This window comes from Chiloscyllium plagiosum, unplaced genomic scaffold (assembly GCF_037043375.1).
Source record: "Chiloscyllium plagiosum isolate Xiang-an unplaced genomic scaffold, Cpla_swu_hap1 HiC_scaffold_5, whole genome shotgun sequence".
Lineage (NCBI taxonomy): Eukaryota > Metazoa > Chordata > Chondrichthyes > Orectolobiformes > Hemiscylliidae > Chiloscyllium > Chiloscyllium plagiosum.
Genome location: NW_028270143.1, coordinates 83,651,386 through 83,660,288, shown reverse-complemented (window position 1 = coordinate 83,660,288; position 8,903 = coordinate 83,651,386).

Genomic DNA, 8,903 nt, shown 5'->3' with positions numbered 1-8,903 from the left:
TCTAGCATTCTCTGGGTTTTGACAGATTTGCAATTTCCAGGCTACACAGACAGTTCATATGCTAACTGAGAAATGATGCAGTGGCTGTACCAGCAGCAATGAGACACCAAACTTGGATTCAAAGTGAACAGAAAATCCATGTGACAGATACAGCTCACTGCATTTAATCATTTGTATGTCAATAGTGCAGAATGCCACTATGAAGAGGTGCATCTAAAATTCACCCACACAGGATGTTCCCATTATTGACAGCTAAATACCATCCAAATGATTTGTGCTTTCTGGCTTTCTATTTCCTATATGATGATGCCTCAGAACTCACTGCTTAACTGAAAATTATCCACCTACACAAAAGTATGAACAATCAAACATCAGAGTCCATGTCCTGTCTGTAGCCACTGATAAATTGCATCAAGTGTTCTGCAAAAGACATCTTAGTGATACTGTTGATAAAACCTGTTTGTGACCTTAAATCTAAAGTTTCATAATTAAATGTGATAGGCCATGTAATTATGATCAAAGATCTGCAGTTTTGACAGGTTTACTGGAGAATGAAGTTTATATTGACATAACTCAATGATTACCAATTTCAATTATGGTATTCTGTGTCATGCATAATATCAATTGCTTAAGAGCAGTAAATTATCTGATATATAAATATGTGATTAAAGAGTTTGGGCCTGATTTACACCACGTACCAACATCTTGTTTAGAACAGAATTTGGCAATAAATTTGACTTGATTTATTGTTACGTGTACCTAAGTACGGTGAAAAGTTTTCTTTGTGAGCAGATCATAGTAAGCAAGGATATACAGATCATAGGATGCTTGGACAGAGTCAGGCACACAGATTACACTGTCCAGGAGGTGCGCGAAGCAAAGTCAACATTAACAAGATCCGCATTATTTGAAGTTAAAGAGTCCATTCATTAGTTTAATAATGGTTGGGAAGAAGCTGCTCTTGAACCTACGAGTGTGTGTTTAAGCTTCCATATCCTCTGCCTGATGGAAGAAGTTGTAGGAGAGCATTACAGGGGTACGATGGGTCTTTGATGATGTTGGCAGCCTTTCCACGGCAACAAAAGGTGTAAATGAAGTCCATGGATGGGAGGTTGGCTTCCATGATGGTCTAGGCTGTGCACACAACTTTCTGTAGTTTCCTATGATCCTGGGCAGAGCAGATGCTGCACCAGGCCATTATGCACCCAGACATATGCTTTCCATGGTGCATCTATAAAAGTTGGTGAGGGTCCATATGGACATGCTGAATTTCCTGAGTCACCTGAGGAAAAAGAGGCATTGTTGTGCCTTCTTGACCGTCACATCTAGTTATCGACACTCCTAGGAAGTTGATGCTCTCAACCTCTGCTCTGTTGATGTAGTCGGGGCTGTCGCTTTCTCCTTTCCTTCTGAACTCAAAGATTAGTTGTTTTGTTTTGCCGATGTTGAGGGAGAAGTTGTTGTCATTGTACAATTGGATCACGCCCCAAATTCCCATCTGATATTGCATCAGAATTGCCCACCAACAAAACAAAAGTCTTCCTCTTTAAAAACACATCAATTTGCATTTCAATGGTGGTACGACAGTGTGACTAAACCATCTGGACCATCTCCCCAAGCTGCCGTTGTGATGGATATTGCAGTGAGGAAGATATTTTGACCTTTGCAACTGAAGGTTTGTTTTATCCAAATAGTATTAGTCTCTGGAACTGCTATATATTTTCAAGATTTTATGAGGAGCTCTGCCACTGATTTTAGTCACCTCTGTAAACATTTTGCAAATGGGTTTGCCAATCTGAATAAAAACCCAAAAGAACTGCAAATGCTGGAAATCAGAAACAAAAACAGAAATTGCTGGAAAAGCTCAGCAGGTCTGGCACCATCGATGGCGAGAAAGCAGAGTTAATGTTTCTCTTCACAGATCCTGCAAGACTGACTGGCTTTTTCCAGCAATTTCTGTTTTGTTGCCATTAGGAATCCCTCTCCTTCTAATTTGCAAAGATGAGGGGAATGTGAAGATCAAAAAGACTGGACTGGAGGATCTTACATTGAACCATCAAGACAATGTTTGTCCATTATACTCAGAAATCCACTCGCCAGAATTTACAAGCCAAGAAGGCCTAACTTAATCTTTCCTGAAAAACACTGTTACAGAACGCTGTACTTCATTTGATATTAGTGGACAGCGATATAATGGCAGGCTGGAGGATCTACATTCACATTCCACCAGAAGGACATCACTGTCTCTGCCCATTGCCTTGAATCTCTTTGTTACCAGCTACTCCCAGGCAACATCATCGGCCTTTGCCACATTAGTCATGCAGAAGGTTCATGGCATGATGAAAGGTGATTGATGCTTTCTTCAGGAAGACTCACAATCTGCACCTCTCCCAGTGAAACCAGAAGAACAAAGAGAGAATGTTTTCCAACTTTGTCAATGTAGCAGATACTACAGAGGCACATTTATTACAGTGGAGGACTATAAAGGAGAAATAAAGTATAAAATGTTTTACTTACTTGAACTTCTTCAAAATAGTTTGAAAAGAAGAATGAAAAGATTATATAAATCTGCAGGGAACCTAGTAAAAACTTACAGAATTTTGCGGCAGTCACTGTTCAATAGCTGAACATTACTGGAGACGTGCCCATTTCAATTAATGAGAAATGGCCTTACCTACCATAGTTTATTGATCTCAGCTCTGAAAATTGATATTGACCCAGCCTTTTAGGAGATAGAGGGAGATAAGCTTAGATTTTCACTACCCTTCAAATGCAAGGGTGCTTCCTGATTTAATTTCTTAATGGAATTGTGCTATTTTCAAGATTCTGGAATCCCCTACCAGGGACAATAGTTCCTCTGAATTTATACGAGCATTTTAAAAGAACTTTGATTAGACTTTTTAAAACCAGAAGAATACAGACCAGCTTTATACCATTCTTGAAATGGCATTCTTTCCCCCGAATATGGAATTTACCACTGGAAGGAATGGTTGAAGTAAATGGCATGATGCCTGTAAGGAGAAACTAAATAATTGCACAAGGGAGAAAGGAAAGAAATGTACAGGAGATTGCTGTGTGTAAGTCAACTCAGCATACAAAATGACCCAGTTATTCTGACACCAAATACAACCTTAGATACCTTACGGGCCTTACATTTAAGACACTTCCACACAATGCAAACCATGCGACCTTCAATAGAAATTCTACAACAAGAATGAAATACAAAACTGGTTTCAAACCAGAAGTCACATAACGTGCTAACTCACGGAATATCTGTGCGACAGCGAGGGATTTCAGCGTTGGCAAAAAAGCTGGCATAAGGATGGAAGGAGCACCCTTTGAAGAGGATGCCAAGCACTAAATTTACCAGGATCCCAGGGATTGATCAATTGTCAGCTCCTGAGAAGCTCGTATTGAAAAGTGGAGAGGTAAATAGTGAGGGTGGCCTTAAACTGCAGGGTCACCACTTTATTTAAAAAAACTGGTCAGATGGGCAAAGCAATGGAAAATACAATTTAACCTGGAAAAGTGAGGGGTGTTACACCCGGGAAGGGCAAACAAGGCAAGGGATTACACTACATATAGGACTCTGGAAATCAGTAAAGATCAGACAGACATTGATGCACAAATCCACAGATCCCTGTAGGTAGCAGGACAGGTAGGTAAGGTGGTTAAGAAGGCATGTGGGATACTTGCCTTTATTAACCAAGATACAGAATTCATGAGCAAGCGTTTCTAGAACTGTATAAAACGCGGGTTATGTCATAACATGAGCACTGCAAGTAGTTCTGGTCACCACATAATATTATGGATGTGGTTGTACCAGAGAGGGAGACTTACCAGGATGTTGTTTGAGCTGGAGGGTCTGGGTTATGAGCAAAGATTACATAGGCTGGGGTTGTTTTCCTTGGATCAGCGAAGTTTGGGAGGGGCCCTGATAGAGGTGTGTATGATTATGAGGGACATAGATACATGAGGATAGGAATGCACTTTTTCCTTAAGTAGAGGGATAAAAGAGATTGGAGAAGAAACTATTTTACCCAGAGCATGTTGGGAATCTGGAACTCATTGCCTGAAAGGATAGTTGTATCATAAGCTCTTGTATTTAAATAAGCTGCCTTTGCATTGCCATAGTGCCCAATCCCATGGGCCAAGAGCTAGAAAATGGGATCAGTGTAAGTAGATCTTTGTTGACTGGTATAGACATGATGGGCTGAATGGCCTCCTTCAAAGTGGCATGCAATGAATGACACTAACGGTCAGGTTAATGTGAGAGGTGCCCTGGTATGAAGAATGACATTTGCTCAGTTTGTGGCACACGGATGTCTCAGGATCCCTGTAGGATAAGTCCGGTCTTCTCCTGAAAGGCTTAGGATTCCCTACTTGGGGGGGAGCCCAATGTTGGCTATTCTATCTATGCTTCTTCTGCCTATTGTTTTTCCTCTTTATTTATCCATGGGATGAGAGCATCGCTAGCCAGGTAGCATTCAGTGCCCATCCCTAATTGCCCAGAGGGCAGTTAAGAGTCAACCACATTGCTGGGACAATATGGGACATTTTCACTTAGAACGATGGAAAGGGAGGGATTGAGTGAGATGAAAGTGGGTGGCAAAGCTGTTAGTGCTGGTGAGGAAAGGTGGTGAGATGTCTCCAGTGGGTGAGTAGGCAGCACAGAGGACATGCAGGGTTAGTAGTGTGGGGAACTGGGGAGGGTGAACATGAGTGAGGAAAAATATTGCATGCAATAGTGAGAGTAGATCACAAGCATTGGTGGAAGGTGTGCGCAATAGCAGAGGTAGAGTGAGTGTCAGGTAGTAGAAGGAAGAACTTACCCTGGCAGCACAGAAAAGGTTATTCATCTTCTTCCTGCAATGTTGGGCATCCCTCTGGATTGTGGAAGCGGCACTGACCCCGAGCTAACAAGGTCTGGTATCATGAAAAATGCTGGAGAAGCTCAGCAGATCTGGCAGAATCCGAGGAGACTGAAGCAGAATTAATGTTTCCCGCCTGATATGACTATTGTTCAGAACAAGAAGGTCATTAACACAAAATAACCCCCCTTAACAGGCTACTTGCTACTTCCAGTTGAGAAACTCACCTCCATGTCTGGCAGATGCAGGAAAGATGATGTGAGATGCTCCTGATGTCGTGATAGGTCTCAGCCGAACGTTCATGCAATTCAGCCACAAATCCTGCAACAACCCACATCACATCCGAACAGAACATTCTAAAAAAAAGGTTCTGTTCTGAAGTAGGGTCACGGAACCCAAAACATTAACTCTGTTTCTCTCCACAGATATTGCCAGACCTGCTGAGTGTTTCCAGCAATTTCTGTTTTTGTCTTTGATTTCCAGCATCCACAGTTCTTTGCTTCTTTTCATTCATATTATGATTCAATGACCTTGGAAAAACGCATTTGAACACCAACTGTTAAAATCCCGAGGGCAAATATAGCTCTGGTTATGAGACAGATTAATTTTTAGAACAGTTTTGTTTTTTTAAGCTGATGTCTGGTGATTTTTAATTTAAGTGTAATTCACTGGAAAGGTTAAATTAAAAATTGATAAATGTTCCACGGCAGTTTTTATGCTTCCACGTGATGATTGAATAAGGTGATATTTCTCACACTCAGGGATAGTTGAATGATGACTGCACATCAATACTGAGTCCTCTTTCAACATAAATGTGATTCGAAAGGTCCTTGTGTGTTTTATAGCCAACTGATGCACAATGTTAAAATAATCTTTTGGATTAAAATTCATGGATTATGTAAATATGGCAATTTTTTGTACTCATTTAAAATTAATTTAACTAAACATGTCACATGAACCACTAGGCTAGCATTTTGCTTTATTTCAAATGTAACGTTTATGCAGATCCAATCTTGGACGGAAAACCTGAAGACCATCACCTTGAAATTAATTGTGATGCATTGCATCCTTATTAATTAACAGTTAAAAACTGTTTTTAATGCTACATTTTAAAAATTCAGTTTTGGGGCATGGATGTCATTGGCTAGGCTATTGTCATTCAGAAGGTAGAGTGGCGATGCCTTTCTGAAATGCTGAAAACCGTGTCAGGTACGAACACCCAGAATGCATTAAGGGAGGGAGTGCCAAGACTGTGAAGAAACCCAGCAACTGTGAAGAAACAGTGATTTAACTCCAAGTGCAGGGATGGCAATGGAGTGGTGATGTTGTCACTGTAGCAATCCAGAGCACAAGTTCATGTTCTGCATACCACAGTTCAAATCCCACCACAGTACATGGTGGAATTTGAATGTAATAAGATACTCTGCTGTCCTTGTCTGGTCTGCAAGTTGACTCCAGACCCACAGCAATATAGTTGACTTTTAACTGTTCTCGCATTTAGTCGTATCAAACTCTAAAAATATGAAAAAAAGAATGAAACCAACTCACATAAATGATTTGAAGAAAAATGTGGCGGTTTAATTTTGCAGACAAAACAAAGACTGATCGAGTTGTGGGTAATAAGGAGGATTGTCAGAGGATGCAGCAGAATATAGATCAGTTGGAGAGATGGGCCGAAAAATGGTAGATGGAGTTTAATCCGGACAAATGTGAGATGATGCATTTTGGAAGGTCAAGTACAGGTGGAAATTATACAGTGAATAGCAGAACCTTTATGAGTATTGATATGAAGAGAGATCTGGGTGGCAGCGCAGATAGATAAGGTAATAAAAAGGCCTATGGAAAAGGCATTGAATATAAGGATGGACAAGTTATGCTGCAGTTTTATAGAACATTAGTTAGGCCATACTTGGAATAATGTGTATAGTTCTGGTCACTACACTTTCAGAAGGATGTGGATACTTTAGAGAGGGTACGGAAAAGGTTTACCAGGATGTTGCATGATATGGGGGATTTTAACAACGATGAAAGGTTGGATACACTGGGTTTGTTTTCACTGGAATGCAGGAGGTTGTGGGGCAACCTGATAGAAGTTTATAAGATTGTGAATGGCATGGATCGAGTGGAATGTATGAGGCTTTTTCCCAGGGTGGAGGGGTCAATTACTAAGGGACACTGGTACAAGGCGCGAGGGGTGATGTTTAACAGAGATGTGTGAGGCACGTTTTTCACACAAAGGGTGGTACATGCCTGGAACACGTTGCCAGATGAGGTGGTGGAAGCAGTCACAATAGCAGCATTCAAGAAGCACCTGGATGTATACATGAACAGGAAAGGAATAGAGGGATACAGATCCTGTAAGTGAAGAAAGTTTTAGTATGGAAGTGCAAAGTGTGTTGGTGCAGGCTTGGAGGGCCGGAGGACATGTTGCAGTGCTGTATTGTTCTTTGATCAAACTGGCACTGACCTAGGCACTAGAAATGACAACAACAAACATAATTCTGCTGACCCTGCAAAGTCCTCCTCACTAACATCTAGAGGCTAGTGCCAAAATTGGGAGAGCTGTCTCACAGGGCAAAGGTGAGGACTGCAGATGCTGGAAATTGGAGTCTAGATTAGAGTGGTGCTGGAAAAGCACAGCAGGTCAGGCAGCATCTGAGGATCAGGAAAATCGATGTTTCGGGCAAAAGCCCTCTGATGAAGGGCTTTTGCCTGAAACATCGATTTTCCTGCTCCTTGGATGCTGCCTGACCTGCTGTGCTTTTCCAGCACCACTCTAATCTAGAGCTGTCTCAAAAACTAATCAAGCAATAGCCTGATATAGTCATACTCATACCCATATCTTACAATGTCTCAGTCATAAACATCACCATACTGGTGTATGCTCTGCCCAACAGTGGGATACATCTGGAAGAAAATTGTCATAGGAATCCTAAAGATTGACACCAAACCCCATGAAATCTCATGGCATCAGATCAAATGCAGAGAAGGTAACTTACTGCTAATTATCATGTACTCCACCCTAATCAGTAAGTACTCCTCCATATTGAATAACACTTGGAGGAAGCATTGAGCATGGCAGGGACACAGAATGTATCTTGGATGGGGTCTTCAAGGTCTACCATTAAAAGTGGCTCAGCAGTAGCACTGTTGATTGAGTTAGTCAGGCTAGAAAGGACATAACTGCTAGACTTGTTCTGCAGCAGGTAATGGGGGAAACCAACAAGAGGGAAACATATAAATGGCCTCATCCTCATCAATTTGCCCGCCACAGACCCATCCATCCATGGCAGTTCCAGTAACAGGTTTTATGGACTCTATGTCCTGTCTTTATTTTGATAATACCTGACACCATGTGGTGTGACACTCCACAGATAGGACAGGCTTTGAACAAATCTAGCAAGTCAAAAATGATCATCCAAATGTGGGCCATCAGCAGAGGCAGAATTGTACAATCTGCAACCTTGTGTTCTGGCATATCTCTCACTCTAACATTAGCATTAAACCGGGGATCAATCATGGTTCAATGGAAAGTGCAGAAGGGCATGGAAGTAGCAGCACAAGGCATACTTAACAAAAAAGGTGTCAACCTGGTGAAAAAACAAACAGGACTACTTGGAGCCAAACAGTGTCAACAGAAATTGATAGGGCCAAGCACTTCCAGAATCACTGGATCAGATCTAAATTTTCCAGTCCTGCTGCATCTCATTTTGAATGATGGGGAACAATTAAATAGCTCACTGGAAGAGGCAGCTGAATAAATGTTCCCATCATCAATGATATGGAGCCAAGCATAGCAGTGCAAAAGATACAGCTGAAAAACTTGCAACTATCTTCAGCTAGAAGTGCCAAAAGATGATCCATCTCAGCCTACTGTAATTATCGCCAGCAACACAGATCTTGCACCAATTCGATTCACTCAACGTGTTATGAAGAAACGACTGCAAAGGCTATGGGACCTGAAAACATTCCGGCAACATTACTGAAGACCTGTTCTTCAGACCTTGCTGCTCCCCTAGCCAAACTCTTCCA